General features: G+C 45.1%; 1 protein-coding gene across 5 annotated transcripts in view; it reads right to left on the bottom strand.

Annotated features, from left to right (window-relative positions):
* Positions 1-2,826, bottom strand: part of mpp3a (MAGUK p55 scaffold protein 3a) — a 73,370-nt gene extending 70,544 nt beyond the window's left edge. For 4 of the 5 annotated variants that reach the window (XM_080213568.1, XM_080213572.1, XM_080213571.1 and 1 more), the window contains exon 1: positions 2,624-2,826. The gene's annotated coding sequence lies outside the window, so the exon portion shown is untranslated. Of the gene's footprint in view, positions 1-2,221; positions 2,309-2,623 lie in introns of those variants that run through there. The other variant, XM_080213569.1, reaches the window with a different exon arrangement.
* Between the last annotated feature and the right edge of the window lie 13,529 nt (positions 2,827-16,355).

Below are 16,355 nucleotides of genomic sequence, written 5' to 3'. Positions count from 1 at the left end.
CTGCAACTGAGCCAATGGGAATGGCATCAGATTTCCTGCCCAAGATGACATTGTTTTTTTTGGGAATTCCGCCCTAGATCTTCTGATGCTCTGTCAAAAAATAAAAATCGGGGGTCATGGTTTATGCCAACGCTCTGGCAGGGCAGAGCCTGATAGAGCTCCTCAGATCAGGGTACCCTTAGCAGTGAAAATAACAAACTCCCCCACCCCCGCAAGGCCATGGAACACTACCCTGCACCACAACCTTCAGGGTGACCCCTCCCCATGCCATGGAAGTATTTGGGGGGGGTTGGAATCTCATCCATCTCCAACACCCATGTTGATGTCAGCACACAACCCTCTTCCACACAACTCCCTCCCAACCACAAATAAGGGGAAATCCCCCAATAGTGGAAGGTAACCCCCTCCTGGCAGTGCCCCACTCCACTGCACCCTGCCTGGGGGCACAGCCAGAGTACCAGGGGACAATGTCCAGCCTAAGCCCTCAACCATTGGAGCCTCCAGGCCACTCCGCATCCTGGTGTGTCCGGCTGGAACAGTTTTGAAAACCGGTAGTGAATCCCATCGGCGTGATGTCACACCACCTGGGGGGAGCATTCCACAGAGCCAGACAAAATATTTAAAGTATACAAATCAGGTCCACGTCTTTTCTGATTACGTCACTGGAGAGGACAGGGAAGCTCACAAACCAAAATCTCGCCAGTACAAATCCTCTTAAGGCCCTCTTGCGAAACTTAGCAGCCATAGTGGGTCCATCCTGGGGAAAGGGCTCACTAACTCTCATCCACTGATGAGGAGTTGAGCAGCAAATGAGTTGCAGAAAGATTAGTTGGGCCATCTCACAGAGGTGGGTCAGGCATCCTGGCGATGAAGTACATGTGTGGCTGGAAGCTTATCTTGCTGCCAAGCTTTGGATCAGTCAGAAATTAAACTGAAGACCAGACTTGTCTGTGTTACCCAATACTGCATCAGGTGGTGGAGTGTTAGGGATCTTTTCCCTCTGTTTACTGCAGGAGGGTCATACAATAGTTAACAATTATGGAATAATATGCACTTCTATTGAACTTCAGCTTATGAACCCCCTCTTTATTATCAAGCAGAGACCAACACGGGAAACATGACAAGCTACCGACTGTCGTCTTGAAACACGAAATGTACCCACAACAATTGGTAGACAAATTTAACAAGCTAAACCAGACCCAAGAACAAAGAACAGTACTGCATAGGAACAGGCCCTTCATCCCTCCAAGCCTGTGCCAATCACATTTACCTATCTAGATCAATGGTTTATATCCCTCTTCCTCATTGTTCACATGCCTATCAAAGTAAATCTTAAATTTGGCTAATGTAACTGCCTCAACCACCTCACTTGGCAGTGCGTTCCAGGCCACCACCACCCTCTGTGTAAAAATCTTCCCCTGCACATCTCCACTGAACCTTTCTCCCTTTATCTTGAACTTGTGCCCCCTTGTAATTGTCATTTCTGCCCTGGCAAAAAGCTTCCAACTGTTCACCCTTTCTATACATCTCATAAATTTATAAACTTCTATCAGGTCGCCTTCAGTCTCCGTCTTTCCATGGAGAACAATTCCAGTTTATTCAATTTCTCCTAATAACTAATACCCTCCATACCAGGCAACATCCTGGTAAACCTTTTCTGCCCTCTCTCCAAAACCTCCATGATATATTAAATATAATATTAGATTCGATTCAAATTTCACAGCATTAATCTGACCTGGAAAAATTACTCATGCCATCCTCTCGTAGTTTAAGTTGTTATGCGTTCCATCATGTTTACAAGATAACAGCTCTGCTGAGAATTAAAATCTTTGAAAATGATGCTTTTCTAATGCTATTATGGCTGAGTTTCCCCTCCTGTACATTTCCCATTCTGAAACATCTGCTCTTTAAATTGATAATACTGACTGCACTAAAAGCTGAATTAAGGGAACGTCTCAGTAAACCATTCCCATTCACGTTATTCCTTGAAGAAAGCTCCCCACACCTTGCCTGCTGGTGTTTTTTCAGCCGTTTGCCTTTACCTTTTAAAAATATACCTGCTCAACCAAAAGCACTGTACCCAGGGATTAAAAAAAAGCAATATTGCTGACAGTTGATAGAATTACACGGCAGAAGGGCCAACAGCAGAACTTTTTAAATCTCGTAAATGATGCCATCTGTCACAAACATCAAGGAATAAAACAAGGATCACAATATTTACCGGAGCCGGATCAATTACAGCATTTTGATGAGAGCAACAGAGATGCAGCACATTTGGAAGTGGGGCCTCCTCCCACTTCCAATTCACTGGCTGATTTTATTTCTTTCTTGGATTCATTACTTATTGCAGGATTTAACGCTGAAGAAATTCAAACAACTACTACGGCTGCATTACAGTCCTCACTCTCCCTCTTCCACCCTAATAGAAATTGATGCGCTGCAACGCAAGCCACAGCCAAATAGGTTCGGCGAGCATTTAACAATGCCACTGCATAATTAATCACCGGAGATGTAGCACTTAGGACCGGCCAGCACTAAAACACAGGTTGCTAGATTTCTAGTGGCACTCCGCCTTGCTAAGAAATCCCCCAAAATGAAAACAGGAGGAGATTGTGATACTCACAGGACCCTGTGGTAGCTTCAGCTGTAATCGGTCTGAGGTTTCAATAAGCTACGTACATCATACAGCCAAAACACGAGTGAAATAAATCCTCCTGTGTATCCATTCTGGGTAATTAGTGGAATCTCTCTGTTTTCCTACAGCAAGGCAGCCGCTGGACTCATTGACTGGGGATGTGGGTATAAGGACAGCTAGCAACCATACAATTTGACTTATTGTGCCAGAGCCTAATGTAACATTGCTTCTGTCTGCTGCTTACTGTAGAAGATTTAGCACTCTCACAGCCAGTGTTAACCCTTTGAGGCCCACAGTACTTCTATATTGAACCTCTCTGTAATGCACGAAAAAGGCCAATTAACTGTTTCACTATAGACAGGCTCATGCATATTTTTTCAGTGACTATTTTGCATCTGAGTCTTGTTATGAATCTGCACCTAGAGCGGAATAGTGGCACAGTGGTTAGCATTGCTGCCTCACAGCACCAGAGATCCGGGTTCAATTCTTGGCTTAAGCTACTGTCTGTGTGGAGTCTGCATGTTCTCCCTGTTTTTGTGTGAGTTTTCTCCGGGTGCTCTGGTTTCCTTCCACAGTCCGAAAGATGTGCCGGGTAGGTGCATTGACTATGTTAAATTCTCCCTCAGTGTATCCAAACGGGCACTGGAGTATGGCAATTAGGGGATTTTCGCAGTAACTTCATTGCAGTGTTAATGTAAGCCAAGTTGTGACACTAATTCATAAATGACAATTAATTTCTCAAGTACAGATTTACAGGAATCACTTTTTCTGGGAATATGTTTAATAGAACAAAGAGCAGCACAGCACAGCACAGGAACAGGCCCTTCGCCAACCCCACCCTGGCCTGCGCCGATCATGATGTCTGCCTAAACTGAAACCATATGCACTTACAGACTCCATATTCTTCCGTTCCCACCCTATTCATGTATTTGTCAAGTTGCCCCTTAAATGCTGCTAACGAGCATGTTCCCTTAATAGTTATTTTGCAAACTGGAGTGGGAATTTGTTTTAAAGCCAATGTTTTGCTTGTCATAATTCTTTTTAATTCAAAATATTTAAAAAAATTTATTCAAAGGGGTGTGGGTTTGGTTGACTGGGCCAACATTCATTGCCCAGCCCTAATTGCTTCTTTTGCCTTCCTTTCCTCTTCCTGAAATTCAGATGTGGGTTCATGCGCAGCAGGGTGGCACAGTGGCGAGCGCTGCTACCTCACAGCGCCATGGACCCAGTTCAATTCCAGCCTCAAGTGACTGCGTAGAGTTTGCACCTTCACCCTGTGTCTGTGTGGATTTCCTCCGGGGTGCTCTAGTTTCCTCCCACGCTCCAAAGATGTGCTGGTTTGGCCATGCTAAATCACGCCTTAGCATTCAAAGATGTGTAGATTAGATGGATTAGCCACTTGAAATGTGTGGGGTTACAGGGATAGGGCAGGGGAGAGGGCCTGGGTAAGATGCTCTGTCAGAGGTGCGCAGGCTCGATGGGCCAAATGGTCTCTTCTGCACCGTAGGGATTCGTACAATCCCTACAGTGGAGAAGGAGACCATTGAGCCCATCATGTTTGCACCGACCACAATCCCACCCAGGCCCTATTCCCGTAACCCCACATATTTACCCTGTTAATCCCCTGACGCTAGGGTCAATTTAGCTTGGCCAATCAACATAACCACATATCTTTGGACTGTGGGAGGAAACTGGAGCACCTGGTGGAAACCCACGCAGGCATGGGAGAACGTGTAAACTCCACACAGACAGTGACCCGAGGCCGGAATTGAACCTGGGTCCCTGGCGCTGTGAGGCAGCAGTGTTAACCACTGTGCCACTGCGCCGCCTCTAATCTAGAATCTATGATTCTATGGACAGCACTCCAGTATGTTCCGGCTTCTGAGTGAAAGTCAGCATTTGAATGGGGAGTGGGTGTGGGGGTGGGGAGAAGAAGCAATCACCATCAAGTGTGTGTCTTGCAAACATCCCTGGATAATGATAAGTTGACCTTGCCTGCTGCTGTAGTTGCGAATCCCCAGTTTTGCTTCTCCAGCACTCCACCACATCAATGGAGTGCTTCCTTGACCATCTGGTCCCTCCCTTAGGAGCAGCACCAGCACACAGCTCAGAGTGGCTGAGCAGGTGACCTGCTTGGATTCGCCTACACTGCTTTTATGACTCATTTTCTGCAATACTAAGAAATACAGAAAAGATGTGTCTGCAAATGCTGGGGATCTGTGATCTGAAGATGCAGGAACTGTACACAGTAGGCCAGCAGCAAGTGAAAGTAGGAAGATTGGGTAGCATTCTGGTATCGGCCTTTCATCAGAATTGGCTCCAAAACCTTACAACAGTGGATGGTTCTGGGCCCAGAGAAGGATAAGTCCGAGGGGCAGTAAGCTTTCCTGCTGTCCAGTGTCACACTCCCAGATGCTGCACTCTGACAGGGTTCTGAGGCAATCAGACTGGGCCTGTGTATTTTACCATTTTTAAAAATTGTACCAAACGTGAGTTGACTGATGTCTCGTTTATGGTCTTATTTTGTATTAAACATTAAAGACGGCAAAAGGTCAACTGAGAAATTATCTAGCCTATTTATAACTTTTCTTTTTTTGACTGATGTGGAGGAAATGACTGCCCGAGCGTCCCCCGCGCTCCTCCCCACCCATTCCAGCTTGTACTGACCACCTCACCCACTCTCCCGACCCCACTTGCTGCTGTAATCTGTGGGGGAAGATCACTGAATCAAAGATTTGAATCCCTATAATACGGAAGGAGGCCATTCAGTCCTTCGAGTCGGCACCGACAACAATCCCATCCTGTATCTGTAACCCTGCATATTTACCCTGCTAGTGCCACCTGAAGTTAGGGTCAATTTAGCATGGTACATCTTTGGACAGTGTGAGAAAACTGGAGCACCCAGAGGAAACCCACGCAGACACAGCGAGATCGTGCAGACTCCACACAGACAGTGACACAAGCCGGGAATCTATCCTAGGTTCTTGGCGCTGTAAGGCAGCAGGGCTAACCACTGTACCACAGCGCCACCCATCAAACAAAATATTCAAACAATGAGGCGGCACAGTTTGATTCCCGGCTTGGGTTATTGTCTGTGTGGAGTTTGCACGTTCTCCCTGTGACTGCATGGGTTTCCTCCAGGTGCTCCAGTTTCCTCCCATAGTCTGAAAGGCGTTCTAGTTAGGTGTATTGGCCAAGCTAAATCCTCCCTTGGTGTTTCCAAACAGGTGCCGGAGTTTGGCGACTAGGGGATTTTCACAGTAACTTCATTGCAGTGTTACTGCAAGCCTACTTGTGACACTGATAAATAAACTTAAACTTAAAAATTAAAACTGACAGCCCAATTCCAAAAGTTCAAGAGAGAAATTTAGGTACCAGTAAATAGCAAAAGTGCTGGAAGTGCAGGAATCACTGGGAAGTCTTGGAACATTCTGGGTTTGCAGTGGTCATCATTTTACGTTGCTACGTTTGATGCTCGGCTAACAAGATCAAACTGTTGGTGTGGAGATATTTCTGTGGTTCGACGAGTGAAACTACAAATCAACAGACTGACTTTTAGAAGTACCTCTGCACATATGAATACAGACACCAGAATGATATCTAAATTATTTATGCAGAAACAGCAGCAGATAATAGTAGCTGTAGCACCAAGAACTGAACTAGGTTGGCTTGCTTCTGAGTTTTCCCCTGCCTTTGTTCTCTGGGGCCATTAATCACGCACCTTCACTCTTCCCCAGCAACGAGACTGACACATGAAGAAGTAGGGATACAATTCAACATGGTAGCATTCACAACATTGGTTCATAGTTATGCTGCATTTATGGACTGGCCCAATCGCCTCAGGGGAACGAAAGAGGTCCCGGGGCACCATTTTGAAGAAGAGCAGGAGAGTTTGCCCTGGTGATCTGGACGATATTTATTTCTCAATTACCATCACTTAATGATCTTGTCATTTATCAGCATTGTTGTTTGTTGGGCTAACTGTATGTGGTAGTATGTTGGTTGTTACCCACAGATCCGACCAAAGAACACACTCGTCAACTCAACAATCTGATCAAGACCTTTGATCCGGACCTTCAGAGCACCCTCCGTGCTCTCATTCCACGTACTCCCCGCATTGGAGATCTCTACTGCCTCCCAAAGATACACAAGGCAAACACACCTGGCCGTCCCATCGTGTCGGGCAATGGAACTCTGTGTGAGAACCTCTCCGGCTACGTCGAGGGCATCCTGAAACCCGTAGTATGTTGGCACAGTGGTTAGCACTGCTGCCTCACAGCACCAGGGGCTCAGCTTGGGTCTCTGCCTGTGCAGAGTCTGCATGTTCTCCCTGTGTCTGCGTGGGTCTCCTCCGGGTGCTCTGGTTTCCTTCCACAGTCCGAAAGATGTGCTGGTTAGGTGCACTGGCCATGTTAAATTTTCCCTCAGTGTACCCGAACAGGCGCCGGAGTGTGGTGGCTAGGGGGTTTTCTCAGTAATTCCATTGCAGTGGAGGTATGCTAACACCTAGCCTTATTGCACTGGGGGGGTTGTGCTGACACCTAGCCTATTGCACTGAGGGTGTGCTGACACCTAACCCTTTGCACTGGGGTGTGCTGACACCTGCGATGGTGGTTTGCCCACACTAGGTTAGAGTAAAGGATCAGGCTAGCCAATGAAGTTAAACCAAGTCTTTACCTGATGCAATTTTTCAAAGCAGTCTTGGCCTTTTGATTAAGATGAAGCATTAGATCATGCCCTGGAGGGGGTGCGATGCCTCAACCAATCAGTTTGGATCTTGATCGACCAAGCCCAAACCAGGATGCAACATCTTGTCTCGTCAGCTTGGATCTCATTTGTCCCTCATGTGGGGACCATGATTGGACTTAATTTGAATTGACTTTTGTGATTAAAGTACCGAAAGGTACCAAACAAAAGGCCGAACACCACGTCTAACACTACTTCTGCTCACTTCATTGTGACATTCTGTCATCTTGAGATGACTCTTGCATGTTGGAGCAGGTTACTGTTAGTTCTGAGAATTTCTTCATAGACTAATCTACAAACCAGCGATGATGCCAACCTATTGCCGGAGTATGGAGATAGTTCCTGGATCTGTGCTGAGGTGCATTCTGAAACAATAACCAGAGTGGATTCTTGGGTAGAATTCTCCCATGCCCTGCTGACAGGCTGGCGGGGGAGAGGGAAAGAATGTGGCAGGAGTGTAAAAATCATTTTCACGCTGGCGTGAATATCCTACGATGTTGTCTGCTACAGTGGATCAAGAAATCAGCTGGAGTCCAGCCTGAAACTGATTAGCATCCCGCGAATTGGATGCAGATGAAGGCCCTACCAGAATTTTCCAAACACGTCCGATTCTCCACAGCGCCTGTGGGAACCAACACTGGAACAACATCATAGAATCATACAGACCCTATAGTGCAGAAGGAGGCCATTCGTCCTAATGAGTTTACGTCAAAACCAATCCTACCCTAGGCCCTAACCCCACACATTTACCCTGCTAATCCCTCTATTCTACACATCCTGGATACTAAGGGGCAATTTAACATGGATAATTAACCTAACACACACATCTTTGGACTGTAGGAAGAAACCAGGGCACTTGGAGGAAACCTACACAGACACGGGGAGAATGTGCAGACTCTGCACAAACGGTGACCCAAGCCAGGAGTCGAACCCAGGCCCCTGGAGCTGTGAGATAGCAATGCTAACCACGTGCCATCATGCCTCCCACGTCATTCAGTTGTCAATACTCAGCTGAACAATGTCTTCCGCTGCCTCAAGAGTTCAGAATGGAGGCTGCCATAACCCTGGATTCTGGAACAGCACAGCAGTAAGTGGACAGGTGGATGTTCTGGATTCAGTGTCATCGATGATGTCCATCTTCCCACTTCAAGTGTTCCTAGAGATCCATCTTCATTTTCAGGATGTCCATCTTAGTTCTTTTACAGCGAGTCAGTGGTATTGGATGCCTTTTCATTATGGCACCCAAGTACGATGGCGGATTACACTCCATCAAGCTTACCCCATCATAGAATACAGCACGAAACACCCAATTGCTTAATTAATGACATTGGGATCAGAACCATAGAATCCTACAGTGCAGAAGGAGGCCATTCAGCCCATCGAGTCTGCACCAACCATAGTCCCACCTGGGCCCTATCCTTGTAACTCCACTTATCTATCTTACTAATCCCCCTGATACTAAGAGGCAATTTAGCATAGCCAATCAACCTAACCTGCACATCTTTCAGACTGTGGGACGAAACCAGAGCACCCAGAGGAAACCCACACTGATACGGGAAGAGAACATGCAAACTCCACACAGGCAGTCGCCCGAGGCTGGAATTGAACCCGGGTCCCTGATGCTGTGAGGCAGCAGTGCCTAACCACTGTGCCACTCTGCTGCCCAAGAAGATGTGGTGTGTTTTCCAGTCGGTCTCTGCAATGGGAAACACTCCGTGTTCCCATCCTCATCACAGGACTTAGTCCCGGATGTGGGAATTCTGACCCTTGTTTCAGGAGAAGGCTCAAAACATGAAGGAATAGATCAATTCTGAACAGGATAGTATGTCTCTGTCTCTGGTTCCTTTCATAAGCAATTCTTGTTGACATCAGCAGAACCCCCAAGTTAAAAGATATTAATTATTTGAAATATTAAAGAAGATTGGATACTCTATACAAAAAGGGATCTCTCAATTTATCATCCTCCTTTAATTTTAATGTATTTTTATTTGATAACTTGGCTAATCCCACCTTCCAAGGGATGGGAATAAATGTTGGTCTTGACAGTGACATCCACGCCCCTACAAGAAAAAAAATAAAACAAATATTTTGAAAACTGATGGCTGATGGGATCGTCAGGGGCACTAACTTGGAGGAATTAATGAGCTGAGCGATGTGTAGGAGTTGCATTAAGCATACTCGGTGCAGTCATTAGTGTAGGGTGTTTATCAAATGTGTCATCACCACAATCTCTGTGTTTATTGAACTATCTCCTGTTAGGATCTGACAATTCTCAAAACCAGTTCTCTCAATTATACAACTGGTGATGGCAGTTGTGCGGGTCAGTAAGGGGGAGTTAGGTAGGGGGAGGTGAGTGGGGTGGGGTGTAGAATGAATGTAAGTAAGGGGGAGGTAGGGGGAGGTGAGTGGGGGGTGGTGGGTGTAGAATGACAATGCCAAGTTGGGCAGCAACCCATCCTAAATTTGATGCAGTGAATCAAGAGAGATTTGAAAACCATGGTTGGTCATGGAATCATAGAGGAATCATAGGATCCCTGCGCCGGCTCTCTGACAGAGTACCCTACCCCTCCCATAACCCCACACATTTATCAGAGCTAATCCCCCTAACTGACACATCTTGGGACTCCAAGGAGCAGTTTAGCATGGCCAATCCACCTAACCTGCACACCTTTGGAGTTTGGGAGGAAACCAGAGCACCTGGAGGAAACCCACGCAGGTACGGGGAGAACATGCAGACTCCACACAGTCGGCTGGCAGCACGATGCTGCTGCTGGCTGGGAGGGAGTGCAATGTTGGACATGCATTGGCTACTGCCTATGTCACCCCATTTGTGAACGTAACCCCTCCTCCCACCGCACGCCCCTCACCATTCACAGGGCCTGTGGCACCTGCAGCCACTTGTCTTTCTTTGCTTTTCCAATGCTGCTTGTGTGTTCACTGCATTCTTTTGTTCTCATTTCAGATTCCCAACATTTGCCACTTTTATCTGTACTTCTTTGTCTGTGCCTGTTTTGCTGAAAATACCATTAAAGAAAACTACACCACCATATATCACACTGGGGCTGTGAAATCACGCATCCTGCAGACATACACGTATTACTGAAAAGCAATCTAAATGCACATAAGTTCCTGGAATAAAAGATGCCTGTTGTATTCTTGGTTATTCATTGTGAGTCTACAGCATAATTTGCCAGCTGCTGCCATTCCGGCATACACAAACCACTGAAATATTATTTGATTGTTGTTTTTTTTTGAAAAGGCAGGTATTATGGATGGAATTTTCCCACAAAATCCCTGAGGCTGGGATTTTCCAGCCCTCACGCCCGCCACTGCTGCAAGCGAGGATGGAGAATTTGGCACTCCGCCAAACATCTGTTCACTTTGCATAGTCCTCCCTTGCAGAGACCCCCTTGCTGTGCCGACCCCATACGTAGCACCCCCCCCGCCCCCACTTTGCAGATTGCCTCCTCCCCTTCACTCCCCTGCATAACCTCCCCATCATTGTGCATTCTGTCCTCCCCCACCCCTGATCATAACCCCACCCCTGTTCAGGCCTCATCCCCCTTACGCCCACCCCCTCTGAGGCCAAACCACTATGTAGACCAATCAGAGAGTAAAGGTTATTCCCATTTTAACGTCAATTGCAGTTCTGTCTTGGTCAGTGGCACTCAAATGCTGAGCATACAATAGCACTGTCAACCCATACAAATCTCAGCTTGCACAATTTTCCAGTGCATGCTTTCATGGGTAAGGCCTTTAATTCTGTGAGCATGAAGTTAAAAAACTATCCTGATAAATTTACTCTTCAATCACATCTGTGCATTCAAATCTTCAGCACGTTTTAAAATGGAGATTGAAGTTTTAGTGCCAAAATCACAGTTTATGACTTTGCTTTCTAATTAGCATTTAGAAGCTCAACGGTTATGCAAATATCTATTTTATTTAGGAGTGATGGTTGTTTTGAAGCATCATCTTGGCTAAGTTAAAATAGAAGAGGAAAGGGAACAGATCTGATGCCAATCTTGTGCCACGTGTGATTGAACACTTTAACAGGTCAAAGGGCAATTGAAAGCCAGCTGTGAGAAAGTTGACCATTCTAGACCCTCTCTGCAGCAAGGTAAAATATCCTTGTGAAGCGTTGGCTCTTGGCGTACCATCTGAATTGACAACTTCTGTATGGGAATTAGCAGCAAGAATCAGACGACTACAGATACCAGATGGTACCACTGTTCAGTAACAAGCCCAACACGTACACAATTAGGCCTTTGCATTTGGGTATAGAATTGAGGTCATAGTCATTGAGAGCTTTTGAGGTGTCTTTATCATTCACCTTACCACTGGAATTTGGGGCCTGATCATTAAAGAAAGATTAACTAAAATTATGTTGAACCTGGGACTTGCAATTCCAGGATTGCCAGCTTGTACAATCGCTTGCTGTTGTCATATTAATGCAATTCACTTTAATAAACTTATTCTTTGTACCGAATTTTGCCATTGGCCTTTTTGCTCAGTTCTTGCACATTTACCCCAACAGTATAATTTTGGTCTGTTGGCTCCACATCACAGTAATTAAATATCCATTTCACAACTGCACTGATGTCTCATTCAGACTAAATGAACATCCTATAAAAACATTTTGCAGTTGGAAAGGAAGAAAGAGGAGTGTTATTCAATGGAAAGGCAAAATTGGTGTTTTGTATACTCAGTGACCAACTCGATTCCATCCATTTCACACCATACCTGACCTCTCTCCTCCTTAGAACCCACATCCACTTACAAAGGCCCCCAGGGTTGGAAGTTGATCAGCCAGCCTCATGAATATGCACCTCCTGGGTCCAAAAATGCTGTTTTTGATTTTATTTACTACTGTCACACGTATTGATATAGAGTGAAAAGTATTGTTTCTTACATGCTATACAGACATAGCATACTGTTCATAGAGTATATAGAGGAGAAGGAAAGGAGAGAGTGCGGAATGGTTAGTCATAGTTAGAGTGTAGAGAAAGATCAATTGAGTATAAGGTAGGTCCATTCAAAAGTCTGATGGCAACAGGGAAGAAGTTGTTCTTGAGACAGTTGCTACGTGATCTCAGACTTTTGTATCTTTTTCCCGATGGAAGAAGGTGGAAAAGATTATGTCAGGGGTGCATAGGGTCTTTGATTATGCTGGCTTCTTTGCCAAGGCAGCAAGAAGTGTAAACAGAGTCAATAGATGGGAGGCTGGTTTGGGTGATGGATGGGGCTATGTTCACAACCCTTTGTAGCTTCTTGTGGTCTTGGTCAGAGCAGGAGCCATACCAAGTTGTGATATATCAGGAAAGGATGCTTTCTATGGTGCATCTGTAAAAATTGGTGAAAATTGTAGTGGATGTGCCGAATTTCCTTAACCTCCTAAGAAAGTAGAGTGCTGGTGGGCTTTCTTAACTATAGTGTCAGCATGGAGGGGCCAGGGCAGGCTGTTGGTGATCCGAACACCTAAAAATTTGAAGCTCTCGATCATCCCCATTGATGTAGTCAGGGGCATATCAAACCTATTTGGTTTTGTGGCTTGTTCTGGACTCCTCTCATAACTGAAGAGCCAAGGCTGTCAATTTGGTTGACTATCATGTGGGGAACCTGTCAGGGCTAAAAAATGCTAGTTATGGATTTAAAACTGTTTGAAATTCAGCCCCTGTTACATCTAGATTATTCAGAGCATTTAATGCTCAGCACCTCTTTTTATCTGTTCTCAGATTTGACTGTTTTTACCGAGGGAGAAAATGTTGCTAAATTCAGCTATCAGCCCTGCTGTTTCCTCTCATGAAATAATTTGGTGGATGACAGTGTACAGAACAGCTTATTTGGTTGTCTGTTTTTGGGCACTTTTACAAATCGGATATGCCACAATACAGTGCATTGAAACACCAGGCCATTGAATCTGCTCAGAAAGAAAGGTTTTTTTGTTGAATCTCAATGAAATCATACAGTGAATGTATGTGCTTGACGTGGTTTTCTATTCTGGTGCTCTTTTCATTTCTTCAGATCATTCAAGAGAGGAAGAAAAGGGCTCCATTTAATGATAGCCTCAGAAAAAGGAACATTTTAAATTGTGTCTACACAATTGGATTGCCATTTTGAGAGGTTGCAGAGCTATTTGTGCGAAATGTGCATTTTTGCATAATTTTTCAATCTGTGTATGCTGTAAGAGCAGAAGATGAACAGGGACTCACTCAGAATCCATTACTGCTCACAAATATCTACTTGTAGACAGCAAAGCCACTTAGTCTTTGAAGCTTTATCCCATGGGTTTTGGTCTTAGAGAGCGGGTCTAATTATTAACATTGTGTAGTCAGTCATGCAGAACAAGTGAATGCAGCTACAATGATCTTTCATCAACTCAAATTGTCATTCTATTGCATCTGTGTTATAGTTTATTTATTAGTCACAAGTAGGCTTACATTATCATTGCAACAAAGTTACTGTGAAATTCCCCTAGTCGCCACACTCTGGCACCTGTATGGTACACCGAGGGAGAATTTAGCACAGCCAATGCACCTAATCAGCAGGTCTTTGAGTCTATGGGAGGTATGCAGAGCACCCGGAGGAAATCCACATAACACGGGGAGAACATGGAGACTCTGCACAGGTAGTGACCCAAGCCGGGAATCTAACCTGGGTCCCTAGCACTGTGAGGCAGTAGTTCTAACCACTGAGCCACCGTGCCACCCAATAAGTAAAGTTGCTTAATTATTTGATGCCACAGAATGATAGTAGTAAATTATCATTTTTTTTACGTTGCTTCATGTCAATTATTGAGCTATTCAAATGTTTCCAGTGCAAAAAACTGACTTTGCATTATCAAGATTGGATCATACAGATTTTGTCTCATTACTTATTGCTGTATTTGATTGGAATTAATTTCACTGTTCAGAAAGCAGGATGTAGGGGATATTTATCAAGAGATGCATAACCCTAAATCAGGCACCAAGCATGTTTTGGAGGTATATAGACCCAATGATATATGGAATTCTTTCATTAATCTTAACTAAATTCATTGGAATTGAACCGAGACCCAATAATAAAAACAGCATTTTAAAAATAATATTTATGGAAATGGTGTACTTTTTGGTATTTAAGAAGTAGAATCATAGAATCATAGAATCCCTACAGTGCAGAAAGAGGCCATCTAGCCCACTGAGTCTGCACCGACCAGAATCCCACCCTGGCCCTACCCCCATATCCCTACATATTTACCCACTAATCCCTCTAACCTACGCATCTCAGGACACTAAGGGGCAATTTTACCATGGCCAAGCAACCTAATGTGCACATCTTTGGACTATCTATCATCCAAATTCCACACTTTATATTCGTCCTATGATGGAGAATGCAATTGGGAATCACAACACTATATTGGGGACGGGCTGCTAAAGTCTTTTCCATTGCTGAATAATCCTATGGCCATGAATTACTTCCTGTAAAAAGAACAATCAAACAGCTTTGAATGGATCAGATAAGCTAAACTAACACACTCAGCCTAGAAATGATTGCTGCTGACTCTCAGATAGTCCAGTTCAAATACAAAACTCAGTTGATGATAGATTAATACGTGGAGATTTCTCGTGGAGATGATTGGAGAGCCCTGGCTACCAGCTGGAGAGCCGGTGAAACCCTCGCGTTGCCTCTTTTCAAGAGGGCCTGTAAGATCTTGGGCATTAACAGGACAGCTGCGAGCCTTCAAGGACCCGAGGGTGAATGCCCTGTCTGCCAAGAGTACCGACCAGTCTGAGGCAGGCAGCTTTTCTGTGCTCAGTGGTGCCTCTGGGAAGGCATTGGCTGCTGCCACTCTGCAACCATTCGAGAACTTGGATTGAGAAAGGTCCTGGATACAATTATGATAGAGGGAAGGGAATCTGGGGTGGGGGGGGGGGGGGGGGGGTGGAGGAGAGGATTCCACAGAAAGAGTGCTTTACAGTTCCTCACACACCCTCACCTATCTTCCAATGTTGGGTCCCCCGATTAGGAACTGAGTGCCTCTGAACAAGACACCATCCCCCACCCCTACCCCCCCCCGTTCCCCCCACTCTGAGAATTGGCAAGCAAATGCCAGTTAGCCCATCATGGGGTTAATACCAGTGCTGGTTGGATGAAATCCTTAAGTGGGTATTAATCACCTCAATTGGCAGTGCCACCCGGGGCACAAGATTTTGCTCTGTGTGACATTCTTTTGCTATTCAATGAATTAGTGACTTCACTAAAACATTGCACAGAAGAATGTCATCTGAAGACATTAACGTGCAGGTTCCTGGTCCCTCTCAGGCAGTGCTACTCAGGAAATGATGTGCTTACTGCCCTGATACTTCATCCATTTAGATGGATATCTGAAAATGAAGGCCTTTGGACCAGCAAACCCCAGGAATATCTCTTCTCTCTTTCCAAATGGGGCACCAGCCCTGAGCTGGTCATAATATTTTCCAAGGTAATAGATGAAAATCATTTGTTCACCGGAGGAGAAATGAACTGATTTATTTTCTAAAGTATTAGTTCCATGCAGGATACCTCATGGAATAATTATTTATTTATTGCCCTGGCAGTTATTCCCTCATTAATATCCAAAGTACAGTATTAACTTTGCAGAACTTCACGCTGCAGTCAATGAATACTATTAATAACATTATTATCCCATCCGACGTAATATATATCAAAGGTGATATGTACGTTTGTGTGTGTGTGTGTGTGTGTGCACGTGGATGTGCTTGTTTGTGTGTGCATGTGCATGCGTGCGTGTGTGCATGTGCGTGTCTGTGTGTGTGCACGTGTGCGCGCATGCACATGTGTCTTACACCACTTGCCTGAGCCCAGCTTCACTGTTCAGGCGACGCTTCAGAACCGTCCCGCATATTGTATAATTGCCTGCAAAAGTCACTCTTATCATAGACTGACACTGTCTAAGTGAAGAGCATGGATATGTGGAATTGCTTTACCAAACAATATC

The sequence above is a fragment of the Carcharhinus amblyrhynchos genome, chromosome 27, assembly GCF_965287045.1.
Source record: "Carcharhinus amblyrhynchos chromosome 27, sCarAmb.v2.hapA, whole genome shotgun sequence".
Classification (NCBI taxonomy): domain Eukaryota; kingdom Metazoa; phylum Chordata; class Chondrichthyes; order Carcharhiniformes; family Carcharhinidae; genus Carcharhinus; species Carcharhinus amblyrhynchos.
Note: the sequence above shows the minus strand (reverse complement) of the source record. Positions and strands in the feature narration are given on the sequence as shown.